Source organism: Bufo bufo, chromosome 9 (assembly GCF_905171765.1).
Source record: "Bufo bufo chromosome 9, aBufBuf1.1, whole genome shotgun sequence".
In the NCBI taxonomy this organism is placed as follows: Eukaryota; Metazoa; Chordata; class Amphibia; order Anura; family Bufonidae; genus Bufo; species Bufo bufo.
In genome coordinates, this window is record NC_053397.1 from 90,277,504 (window position 1) to 90,290,970 (window position 13,467).

The 13,467-nt window shown below is 44.2% G+C and overlaps 1 protein-coding gene and 1 long non-coding RNA gene across 2 annotated transcripts in view; one reads left to right on the forward strand and one right to left on the reverse strand.

Annotated features, from left to right (window-relative positions):
- Positions 1-13,467, forward strand: part of HENMT1 (HEN methyltransferase 1) — an 80,566-nt gene that overhangs the window by 5,782 nt on the left and 61,317 nt on the right. The gene's annotated exons all lie outside the window — the stretch shown is intronic.
- LOC120978765 lies at positions 1,009-7,393 on the reverse strand. Its single transcript, XR_005774185.1, has 3 exons — positions 7,379-7,393; positions 1,096-1,206; positions 1,009-1,055 (listed from the first exon to the last, which is right to left on the reverse strand). It is a non-coding gene; the product is annotated as an uncharacterized LOC120978765 (long non-coding RNA).

The following is a 13,467-nucleotide window of genomic DNA, read 5'->3' on the forward strand; positions in this document are numbered from 1 at the left end:
GCAGAACAAGGGACTTCTTCCAGGAGAATAACATCACTCTTTTGGCCCATCCTGCGTGTTCCCCTGATTTAAATCCAATTGAGAACCTTTGGGGATGGATGGCAAGGGAAGTTTACAAAAATGGACAACAGTTCCAGACAGTAGATGGCCTTCGTGCGGCCGTCTTCACCACTTGGAGAAATGTTCCCACTCACCTCGTGGAAACGCTTGCATCAAGCATGCCGAAACGAATTTTTGAAGTGATAAACAATAACGGCGGAGCTACTATTACTGAGTTCATGTTTGGAAGTTGGATTTCTGTTTTGGGGGGGTTTAGTTTTCTTTTTTGGAGGTGTGGTCCTAAACTTTTGATCAGCTGAAAAACAGCCTGTTTCAGTTTATTCGTTGTTTTCATTAAATTGAATGCTCAAAAAATGCTTTGTCTCACTCCCATTTCTTCTTGTTGCATGTTGAAGCTCTACTTGGAACCTTGTTAAGATCCAGCCATGCTAAATATGATTTTTTGCCATTTTTCAAGTGGTCTTAAATCAGGACTGTATTAAACTATGACGATCTTTAATTGGCTACTATTTTTGCCAGCCCTTGAAGAAATAAAAAAAAGTTGCAAATACTGTTAATTCAACATGTTCTACCATGTTGTGTCTGCAGATTCTATGCTGATTTATATGTCTCTATGGAAACAGACTACAATTAAATTCAGGGTAATCTGATCCTGTGTACTCCTATCCATCCATCCTCTACTGCTTGCTAATGTACATTCTGCAGGTTACCAAGAAGTATAGTACGAATAGGAGAGAGTGTGAGACTACACTGGGTTTGTTTGTAGTTTGTTACCATGGAGATGACTATTTGTGCATGGGAGCTGTATGAACATAACAGGAAAGCATAGCCTTGCTGTTTGCAAAGTTGCTTCATTTTCATTTTAGATGCATTGGAGCAATATTAAAGAGGACCTGTCGCCAAAAAATGCAATGCAATTTGAACACACCGTGTTACAGAGCAGGAGAAGCTGAGCAGATTGATGTATATATTTGTGGGGAAAGATTCTGTAAAACCTGTAATTTTTTTACATTTACATCTCTGCTTTTTTTCTACCTTCTGTGAACAGCATCGGTACAGGAAGGAGTGGTTATCAGTGATTGATAGCACAGTGTGTATAAGTGTACATGGAGAGAGCTGTCAGTCACTGATAACCCCTCCTCCCTACTGTACTGATAGCACTGTGTGTATAAGTGTACATGGAGAGAGCTGTCAGTCACTGATAACCCCTCCTCCCTACTGTACTGATAGCACTGTGTGTATAAGTGTACATGGAGAGAGAGTTGTCAGTCACTGATAACCCCTCCTCCCTCCTGTACTGATAGCACTGTGTGTATAAGTGTACATGGAGAGAGAGCTGTCAGTCACTGATAACCCCTCCTCCCTCCTGTACTGATAGCACTGTGTGTATAAGTGTACATGGAGAGAGAGCTGTCAGTCACTGATAACCCCTCCTCCCTCCTGTACTGATAGCACTGTGTGTATAAGTGTACATGGAGAGAGAGCTGTCAGTCACTGATAACCCCGCCTGTACTGATAGCACTGTGTGTATAAGTGTACATGGAGAGAGAGCTGTCAGTCACTGATAACCCCTCCTCCCTACTGTACTGATAGCACTGTGTGTATAAGTGTACATTGAGAGAGAGCTGTTAGTCACTGATAACCCCTCCTCCGTCCTGTACTGATAGCACTGTGTGTATAAGTGTACATGGAGAGAGAGAGCTGTCAGTCACTGATAACCCCTCCTCCCTCCTGTACTGATAGCACTGTGTGTATAAGTGTACACGAAGAGAGAGCTGTCAGTCACTGATAACCCCTCCTCCCTACTGTACTGATATACACACAGTGCTAAGTGTACACGGAGAGAGAGCTGTCAGTCACTGATAACCCCTCCTCCCTACTGTACTGATAACACTGTGTGTATAAGTGTACACGAAGAGAGAGCTGTCAGTCACTGATAACCCCTCCTCCCTCCTGTACTGATAGCATTGTGTGTATAAGTGTACATGGAGAGAGAGCTGTCAGTCACTGATAACCCCTCCTCCCTCCTGTACTGATAGCACTGTGTGTATAAGTGTACATGGAGAGAGAGCTGTTAGTCACTGATAACCTCTCCTCCCTCCTGTACTGATAGCACTGTGTGTATAAGTGTACATGGAGAGAGAGCTGTCAGTCACTGATAACCCCTCCTCCGTCCTGTACTGATAGCACTATGTGTATAAGTGTACATGGAGAGAGAGCTGTCAGTCACTGATAACCCCGCCTGTACTGATAGCACTGTGTGTATAAGTGTACATGGAGAGAGAGCTGTCAGTCACTGATAACCCCTCCTCCGTCCTGTACTGATAGCACTGTGTGTATAAGTGTACATGGAGCGAGAGAGCTGTCAGTCACTGATAACCCCTCCTCTCTCCTGTACTGATAGCACTGTGTGTATAAGTGTACATGGAGAGAGAGCTGTCAGTCACCGATAACCCCTCCTCCCTCCTGTACTGATAGCATTGTGTGTATAAGTGTACACGGAGAGAGAGCTGTCAGTCACTGATAACCCCTCCTCCCTACTGTACTGATAACACTGTGTGTATAAGTGTACATGGAGAGAGAGCTGTCAGTCACTGATAACCCCTCCTCCCTACTGTACTGATAGCACTGTGTGTATAAGTGTACACGGAGAGAGAGCTGTTAGTCACTGATAACCCCTCCTCCCTACTGTACTGATAGCACTGTGTGTATAAGTGTACATGGAGAGAGAGCTGTCAGTCACTGATAACCCCTCCTCCCTACTGTACTGATAGCACTGTGTGTATAAGTGTACATGGAGAGAGAGAGCTGTCAGTCACTGATAACCCCTCCTCTCTCCTGTACTGATAGCACTGTGTGTATAAGTGTAAATGGAGAGAGAGCTGTCAGTCACTGATAACCCCTCCTCCCTACTGTACTGATAACACTGTGTGTATAAGTGTACATGGAGAGAGAGCTGTCAGTCACTGATAACCCCTCCTCCCTACTGTACTGATAGCACTGTGTGTATAAGTGTACACGGAGAGAGAGCTGTTAGTCACTGATAACCCCTCCTCCCTACTGTACTGATAGCACTGTGTGTATAAGTGTACATGGAGAGAGAGCTGTCAGTCACTGATAACCCCTCCTCCCTACTGTACTGATAGCACTGTGTGTATAAGTGTACATGGAGAGAGAGAGAGCTGTCAGTCACTGATAACCCCTCCTCTCTCCTGTTCTGATAGCACTGTGTGTATAAGTGTAAATGGAGAGAGAGCTGTCAGTCACTGATAACCCCTCCTCCCTACTGTACTGATAGCACTGTGTGTATAAGTGTACATTGAGAGAGAGCTGTCAGTCACTGATAACCCCTCCTCCCTACTGTACTGATAGAAATTCACAGGGCTGCAGATGTAAATGTAAAAATGTCAAGTTTTACTGAATCTTAACCAACAAATGTATACATCAATCTGCTCAGCTTCTCCTCCTCTTTAACACTGCTTTTAGATTGCATTGCATTTTTTGGCGACAGGTCTTCTTTAAGTTGTGTTTCTTTGTGGCTCACGTGTTTACTGATGGCGTGCAGTACATACAATCCTTGCTCTTTTTTTGTACAAGGTGCAGTACATACAATACACGGTAAAATTATGCTAAAAAGGTGGAAAAAATAAAAGAATCCGTATGAGTGGTATATGTACAGGATACTATACATATACACTTACTACCTGTGTGTATATATGTACGTGCTCCACACATAGCATATACATATGTTAAAAAGAACATGTGTGGACTTGAAGGTTTGCATGGTAACTTAGTAACATAGTTTATAAGGCTGAAAAAAGACATCTGTCCATCCAGTTCGGCCTGTTATCCTGCACGTTGATCCAGAGGAGGGCAAAAAAAAAGGTAGAAGCCAATTTTCCCCATTCAGGGCCGGCTCCAAGTTCATGTGGGCCCTTGGGTGATAAAGTCTCAGTGGGCCCCCTTACACAGTGATAACTCTCTGAGTACAGATAATATAGTAGATATCACCTGCAGTCCTATGTAACAGAACAGATAACACAGTCATGGCTATCTGAGTATAGAAAATGTAGTAGTGTTACCTGCAGTCCTATGTAAAACCACAGATGACACTAGTGCTGATAATGTGGTAGTGTTATCTGCAGTCCTATGTAAAACCACAGATGACACTAGTGCTGATAATGTGGTAGTGTTACCTGCAGTAATATGTAAAACCACAGATGACACTAGTGCTAATAATGTGGTAGTGTTACCTGCAGTCCTATGTAAAACCAGATAACACTAGTGCTAATAATGTGTGTGGTAGTGTTACCTGCAGTCCTATGTAAAACCACAGATAACACTAGTGCTGATAATGTGGTAGTGTTACCTACGTCCTTAGTGTGCCTCCCTGTGTCTCTCCCACGGACTCCATGCTGGCGGTGCTGCCTCCTCTTCCTTCTTCTTTCTCTTGCCCCGCACAGAACGTCTTGATGCAGCTATGTCAAGGCATAGGAACACTGTGGGCATAGTGATGGTGACACACACAGGACAGGGAGAGACACATACACAGGGACACACACATACACAGGGACACACACATACAAGGACACACACACTGGGACGGTCAAATACACACAGGGACAGATACACACACACACACACACACACACACAGGGTCACACATGCACACAGGGATGGACACACACACACACAGGGACAGACACAAACACAGGGACAGACACATGCTGTACATATGGGCAGACACCTGTGCAATGGTGAGATCGTCAACCAACTTCTATCTAATGTGTGTGGCCACCTTTAGGGGACATTAAAAGGGAATTCCACCTTTAGTTATGCTCCAACCTTTTGTTACCTTCTAATATGACTCCCACTGATTCCCAGTACTGAGGGGACATGGACTGGGGTTTAAAAGGGAATTATCAACATGTATCAGAAGGTGGTCTAAACTGTAACCCATTAGGCACTGGCTAGATTGTGGTATGAAGTCTAAGCAATGGGGTACACACAGGGGACAGACAGACACACACATAGGGACAGACACACAGCTAGGCCTCACCACATTCCAGCCAGGCTCCTATCCGTACAGGAACACATCTCTCGGCTCCTCCCACACTGGTCACATGGGCGGATGACATCAGGAAGGTCCTTTAGCCCGGTAGGAAACTCCATCGACCCTGTTCTGAGTCCTGGTGTTGTCTGCATTGCTGGGGTAAGCTGCCCTAGATTTCAGAACAGGCAGTTTAATGAAGACCAGGACACAGCTGCAGGAGTAAGCGGGTACAGTGGGCCCCCCAGAAGCAGTGGGCCCCGGCACTTGCCCGGGTGTGCCAGGTGCTGACGCCGGCCCTGCTTACATTTGTCAGTGTTAAACCTCATCTGCCACTACTCTGCCACATCTATAGCAGTATACTGTCCTCTTCCATTTTAATTACTTTACACTGTTTAGTGTCATCTGCAAAAATTTATATTTTACTGTGCAAGCCTTCTACAAGATCATTAACCACTTTCAGACCGGACCATTTGCCCTCCTCCCTGACCAGGCCTAATTTTGCAAATCTGACATATGTCACTTTATGGCCCCTTGCACACAGGCGAGAATTCCGTGCGGGTGCAATGCGTGAGGTGACGTTTTTTGCGGGATGAGTTGTCGTTTTTATTGCAACCATTTTGGGCTACATAAGACTTTCCATTTCGTCCACCATGACGGCTTAACCATGAGATTGACCCCTTGACCTCTGTAGGGGCAGGATCACAGAGACTTTAAAAGGCCACCACCCACTCTTACCCTCAGTGTTTCCTGTCCCTTGGGGGGCACCTCACAATACCTGTGTTTTTTTTTCCTCTGCCCTCCTGCGGTTCATTCTAATTCATACTCTGACCCTCTTATAACCTCAGGGGGGGAATTTACGAGCCGTCATGGTGGACTCAAGGAAACAGAATTACTGGTAAGTCTAATTACGGTTTTTCCATTTCGTCCACCATGACGGCTTAACCATGAGAACTATCAGATTACTTAGTAGGGAGGGGGACTGCTTGCAGGATTTTCTGTCCAAAGGTCAAATCAGCAGAAGCAGACACATCAATACGATAATGTCTTATGAACGTATTTACATTAGACCAGGTGGCGGCCCTAAAGATTTTGTCTAGGGAAACACCCGCTCTTTCAGCCCATGAAGATGCCATTGCTCTTGTTGAATGGGCTCTTATATTTGTAGGACTAGTAAGACCTGACATTTGGTAACAGCAGGATATAGTTGACTTAATCCAACGACCTATAGAAGCCTTGGATGCTTTTCTACTCTTGTTTTGACCAGCAAACTAAATAAGGAGATTGTCATCCCTTCTAAAAAAAAATGTCGCCGACAGGTATTGTATAATAGTCTCCCTGACATCCAGGAGTTGGAATTGTTCCTCAGATGAATTCTTTACATCTTCAGGAAAAGAAGGGAGGACGATTTCTTGGTCTCTATGAAAATCTGTGACGACTTTCGGAAGAAAACCCGGATCCAGTTTTAAAACTATCCTGTCCGGAAAGACAGAGAGATAGGGTTCTCGACAGGAGAGAGCCTGAATCTCTCCCAGGCGTCTAGCTGATGTTATAGCTATTAAGAACGCAGCTTTGAAAGTAAGATGTTTAATTGAAATGTCCTGTAAGGGAGTAAATGGAGATTTCATTAGACCTTTCAAGACCAGGTTTAAATCTCACTGGGGAATCCTTGGGGTTATAGATGGTCTTAGTCTAGAAGAAGCTCTTACAAATCTTCTTATCCACCTATGGCTGGCTAGATCTGTATCATAGCATGCCCCCAAAGTGGATATCTGTACCTTTAGTGTACTGGGTCTGAGCCCATATCCAGCCCCCTCTGGAGAAAATCTCTAATCTTTTCGATACTTGGGGGAGAATTTATTGGGGAATCTTGTCCCAGCCAACTGCAGTATTTTCTCCAGATTTTGAGATAGATTGCTGAAGTAACTCTTTTTCTGCTGGATTTTAGAGTATTAATAACCTTTTCTGAAAGACCTTTACTCTTTAAGATCTCGCGTTCAGGATCCATGCTGATAATCTGCACAGGCTGGGATCTTGGTGTAGGATGGGACCCTGTGATAGAATGTCCTTCTGGAGAGGTATTTTCGATGGCTCTTCCAGAGCGAATTCCTTTAGGACGGGGAACCAACTTTTCTTCAGCCAATAGGGAACCACCAGTATTACTGTTATAGGATCGGTTATTATCTTCTGCAGTACTTGAGGAATTAGGGCCCAGGGAGGAAAAGCGTAAGCGAGATTCCAGGTCCACCTGACTGAAAAGGCGTCAACTGCCCATGGCTCTTCTTTGGGGTTTAGAGAACAAAACCGCCCCACTTTTGCATTGTTTTTTGACGCGAATAGGTCTATTTGAGGGACTCCCCATCTTCTAGAAATTTTCTGAAAAATTTCTTGATTTAGGGACCACTCCCCTGGGTCTAAAGTTTTTCTGCTGAGGTAGTCGGCTTCTATGTTTTCTGAACCCTTTAGATGGATCGCTGTGACTGAAAGTACATTTCTTTCTGCCCAGAAGAATATTATTTCCGCCAGACCCTTTAGGCTTGGAGATCTTGTGCCCCCCTGGTGTTTTAGGTAGACCACAGCTGTTACATTGTCGGAGAATATTTTTAGATGTTTTCCGGACAATAGTTTTTGGGATGCTTTTAGAGTCTCTCAGACAGCTCTCAACTCTCCGTAGTTTGATGATCTTTGTTTTATTTTGTTTGACCACCTGCCCTGGTAGTTTGAAGAGGCTACCTTTGCTCCCCAGCCCATGCCGCTTGCATCTGTCATGATCTGGACTTCTGGATTTCTCAACCAGGTTACGCCCCTCGACAGATTCTTCTTTTCCGTCCACCAGTTTAAATCTGACTTTATGCGTAGGGGGATGGTTATCTTTTTCTCTATGGAGGACTGTTTTCTATCCCACTTTCCTAGTATCCAGGATTGAGTTATCCTGGTATGGGCCTGACTGACACCATGCCACTGTGGTGATGCACGAGGTCATCATTCCCAGAAGGCTCATGGCACTCCTGATAGAACAATGACTTTGGGATTGGAAACGCTTTATCTTTTCGTTAAAAGATACCAACTTTTCTTGTGGTAGAGATGACATCTGGGTTATAGAATTTAGCATCACTCCTAGGAATTTCATTTGAGTAGATGGTGCTAGACAAGACTTTTTCCGATTTATTAACCAGCCCAAATCTGTGAAATTGTGAATCAGGTAATCAGTTTGACTGGATGTTTCTAGTTCTGAGTTGCCTATAATAAGAAAATCGTCTAGGTATGGAAATTTTTTTAATCCCTCTGTCCTGAGAGGGGAGATAATTTCTACCACCAATTTTGTGAACACCCTTGGGGCGGAAGATATCCCAAAGGGTAGAGCAGTGAAATGGAAATGATTTACCACACCGGCGTTGTCTATTAATGCAAATCTGAGGTATTTTTAAGAATTTTTGTGTATGGGGACGTGGTAATAGGTGTCTTTTAGATCTATGGACGTCATGAAGGCTCAGTTTTTGATTAAAGGGATAATGAATTTTCTGTAGGTAATGGCTTTGTTTAACCCTTTTGGATTTATAATGGTATGGGAAGACCCATCTGGTTTTTGGACTAAAAAAAGGTTTGAATAATAACCTTTTCCCTTTTCTAGTTCGGGAACTTCTATTACCACGTTTGAGTCTATTAAATCTAAGACTCCCTGGCAAATTTTTTCTAACACGCCCTGGCTGTGGGAGATTATCCGAAAATTCTTTGGAGGAGTTGAGGAGAATTCTATCCTGTATCCGTTTTCCATAATGTCCAAGGCCCAGGGACTCTGGGTCGTGGATTCCCATTGGGATAGAAAACCTCTCAACCTTCCCCCAACCTCGCGTCTCGTTTTCTTTATCTGGAGAGCTTCAGCGGCACCCAATCCTTGGATTTTGCAACTATCTATCCCTTGTTAGGGTTTAACAGGGACTGGATAGTATTAGGTTCGGGGACAGGGAACCTCCACCATCAGGGGGTCTCCCTGGGCTAAGCAGTCTATAGGGCAAATAGGGTGAGATCAGTCTGCCCTTGCCTGTTCTATAAGACCTTGGTCCTCTCCTCCGACTTCCCTTTTTCTATCCTGTTACTATGGATTTCTTCATGGGGGTAATTACTCCCCTGTAATAAATTCAAGTATCTGCATGTCTCCTTGCACAATATAGTGGTATACATATACCGATACCCTCTCTAAATATAATAAAGGTATTTTTAAAAGTCACTTTCTTTAGCTGTTTAAATCTTCTTTGATATATAGGTGACAGAATATCCAAGTATTAATCCCAATGATTGTTAGAGCATAACTTAGCTTTAGATGTTCTATCTCCCCCACAAGACTTCATCCACAATGCTCTTCTCGCTGAATTAGAGAGAGACGCATCTTTAGCGGCAAACCTAACGGACTCAGCTGAAACATCCGCTAAGAACGCTGTGGCTGACTTGAGAAGGGGAATAGAGTTTAGGATTTCCTCTCTAGAAGTCTTGTTTTTAATATGGTTTTCTAATTCGTTGAGCCAAAAATACATGGATCTAGCCACTGATGTTGCCGCTATGTTCGTTTTTATTCCAAACATGGATGTTTACCAGGATTTTTTCAGTAGAGCATCAGCCTTCCTTTCCATTGGATCCTGTAGTTGAGAGGAATCCTCAAATGGAAGGGAGGTCTTTTTGACAACTTTCGCTACCTGGACATCAATCTTTGGTGTTTCATTAAAGATTTTTACTTCAGCTTGATCAAACAGCCTGTTCCTAAACTCCCTAGAGACACCTAATCTCCTTTCTGGATCCGTCCACTAGTCCAGAATCATATCTTTAATATTTTAATTTACTGGGAACACTTTGGATTTCTTTGCTCTAAGTCCTCCAAACTTCTCATCCTGGACCGACCGGGGCTTTTGTATTTCCTCAATGCCCATGGTAGTTCTTACAGCTCCCAATAATTCCTCCATATCCTCAGAAGAGAAAAAATATTTTTTACTATCTTCCGCAATTTCTCCCTGTGATAGAACATCAATAGCAATGTTCTGTCTAGAGGTGGAAGCCTCCTCGTCCATGTCCTCTGCGTCAGAGGAGGATGGAACGGACATCTTAGACCTTTTCGCAGGTGGAGCAGGAGGAATGGATTTGAGGGAGGCCAGGAAGGATTTTATCTCGTTCTGGATCATAGATTTAACTTACATAAGGATCGATGGTTGCTCTTCTTTTACAAGCTCATTAATGCAAGACTGACAGAGCTTCTTTTTGTGATTTTCAGGAAGTCTCTTGGTACAAGTTGCACATCTAGAGACTTTGGATTTAATTTTAGGCTCTTTCACTCCCTATAGGAGAGGAGCAACCAGGTATCAGGAGACCATACACATTAAGCATGTCAGAGTGATACATATTCTCCCCAGAGGGGAACTCACGGTTGGAGTTGGGTCTGTAGAATCCATATGGCCTGCAGGGGCATCAGGAGCTGACATCCTATTCTGGAGGAGGAACACCACACTGGAAGCTTTTTACAGCAGGCGCTGCGTCTGACGTCATCAGCGCGCACGCGCACACGTGGGTTCCAAGCTCTGCCCCCCCTGCAGGCCGGGAACAGAGCACAGCGCTGCGGCTTCGCGTTGAAGTCGACGTGCAGCGTGCTCTGTAGTGCGCAGTCAGTTTCCACACAGAAAGGGAAGGAGGACCCTGCGCATGTGGAGAGATAACAGGCCCCCGCTGGAAAGGGACAAGATCTGCTCCCGAATGTCTTCCTCTGCCCAGCTTATACTATATGGTTCTTTCTCTGCTCTTCCTTTGTTTGCTTATAAGCCTTTAGGTATTCCATATACCCTTCAGGAGTATAATCCTCAGGCTTTGTTGAGGTTGTGTTTACCTCTTCTACCTCTACCGGTGTATAGAGGAATGTTGAGTGTACCCCTCTTTCGGCCACATTTTTACATATGGTAAGAAGGGAGGGCACACACTGTAGACAACAGCAGAGACACACTATTGCAGCGGCCACGGCGAGTGCCACTCCTAAAACATATCTTATTTGACCAAAGTTAGGTATCCAGCCAAAAAGCCAGTCCCACCAACCTTGGTCAACATCTTGTTTTATATGTTTTATCATCTCTTCTAATTGGCCTATTTTATCTTTTATTCCACGGGAGTGATCTAATACATTGAAACAACACATCCCTGCGAACGCTGAGCATCCTACACCATGTTGGAGCAATAAATAGTCAATAGTTGCCCTATTCTGCAAGATAGCCTTTTTATATGATTGTATATCCAGCAGCATATCTTGCAGAACTGCACTAGTGACATTTATCTGTTTTACCATAAAACAGGCAAGTTTTGATATTGTCCTGTGGTTATATATGGCCAACCCTGGTACCCCTATCAAAGACGTCCCTAAACTCATGTATTCTGATCTAGAGAGGAGATTCACACTATAATCACAATTTTCTGGTAACTGTAGGGAAGTGTCTCTCGTGTGTCGTGTCTGCATTGCTGGGACTAGTGATATCATTGTTAATGTCAACCTGGCTATTGTACAGGGTCCCTCTGTAATATTGGCTGGTATGTATGTGTAACTAGTATTTCCACAGGCCAATACCCATCCTGCTGGTAGAGGTACATGTTTGTCTAGGGATGGTACTGTTTTAGTAATATTACATTGCATATTCTTTCCTGATACTATCTTTTTACAACTACCTAAATCTCTATCACAAATATTTGGTTTAGTCTTATTCTGCATTTTTGCTTGTATGCAGGGAGGCAATAGTTCCTCATCGCAGGAGAACTTGTAACATATTTCTGTGGCTGTAACAAGACCTGTAATTATTTTTATCATATTACTTTGCAGAGTCTCATATGTAGGACAGTCATAACAAGCATGATAAGGATTTACATATCCATATTTAACATCATGATCCTCCAAGTCTGTGTCATTCCATTGGGAACGTAGGAGCCCCGTCCATACATCTACTGGGGTGGGGACTGCTACCAGACATGTCTCCAAAATGTTAAATGCATATAAAGTGGTTCGGAGACAAAAGTCAGTTAAGTTCAGAGTTTTGGCCATGTACAACCATAAGTTCTCCTTTGTCTTCCACAGATTATCTTCCCCTCTGCATTCTGTTTTCAGGTATGTCTGTCTGTTCCACAGCCATGGGACAGTGAATAGGAGACACAAAACTGCAATTATCAAGGCACTATATTTCAGCCATCTTGAGGAATTTCCCGACTGCGTCATCTCGTTGGGGGTCAAGGCTGTCTGCCTCCGTTAGTACCCCTTCTGTATCTTCTTCGAGGTCAAGGCTGTCTGCCTCCGTTAGTACCTCTCTTTCTCTCACAAGCTTCACTTTCACTCGGGTGGCGTGGATCCAAATTGGAGATTGTTCAGTCAGCACAGCTGTTCTGGTTACTACAACCACGGTAGTAGGTGGGCCATATATGAAATCACCTTGAGCTCTTCCTTTCTTCAGTGTTTCGACCACCACCTCATCCCCCACCCTGTATGGGGTGGGTGGGTTCCTGTGGAAGAGAGGGAGACTTACAAGCAACTTATTTTTTCAGTTCTACTGAGGACCTTGATCAGATTATTACTCCTCTCTGATCAGGTCCAAGTCCCCTTCCTGCACTACCAGGGGGCGTCTTGCCCATGGTGTGGGGAAAGGCCTACCCATGAGTATCTCAATGCTGTTTATGTCCTACTCCGTGGAAATGTGCTATTAAGATGGAAGCACTGTGTTGGGGAATGCATAGCTTCCCCTCTTCGCAGAATAATCCTGTCTGAGGATTTTTCTGCAATACTGGATAACACCAGTCTTACTGTCCCTGTTCAGTGGCATACCACTGAAGATCAGTAAGCAATTGCAACATCTCAGGGGTTGGAGGTGCCAGACATGGCATCTCCCAATGGTTGCACAAACCTGTGAGGTTGCATTTTGCCACTCATTTCGCCACCTTATCTGCCAGTGCATTGCCCTGTGAGACATGATCCTTACCATCTGCTGCCGTGAATCCTCTCCTCTACCAAATCATACCATGGTCCCACACTACCCCATGTGCGTACCTACTATCAGTATAGATGGTGACAGGTCTATCAGTATGTAGAATAGATGTCCTAGTGAGTGCAATGAGCTCAGCTGCCTACTGTGTTGAGTGTGGATGTCCTTGAGTATGCCTACAACATCATGAGTGGTGTGCAAAATGGTGTAATGTCAAATTGTGAAAGAATTTTCCAACTCTACCATCATAGCACAGGCTGCAAGAGAACACAGACATGCCGGCATCCCTTGAACAGGGGTGGGCATTACCTTTGAAAAAAACACACAAGGACGCAACTTGCCTCCGTTTTCTTGTGTCAGTACACCCGC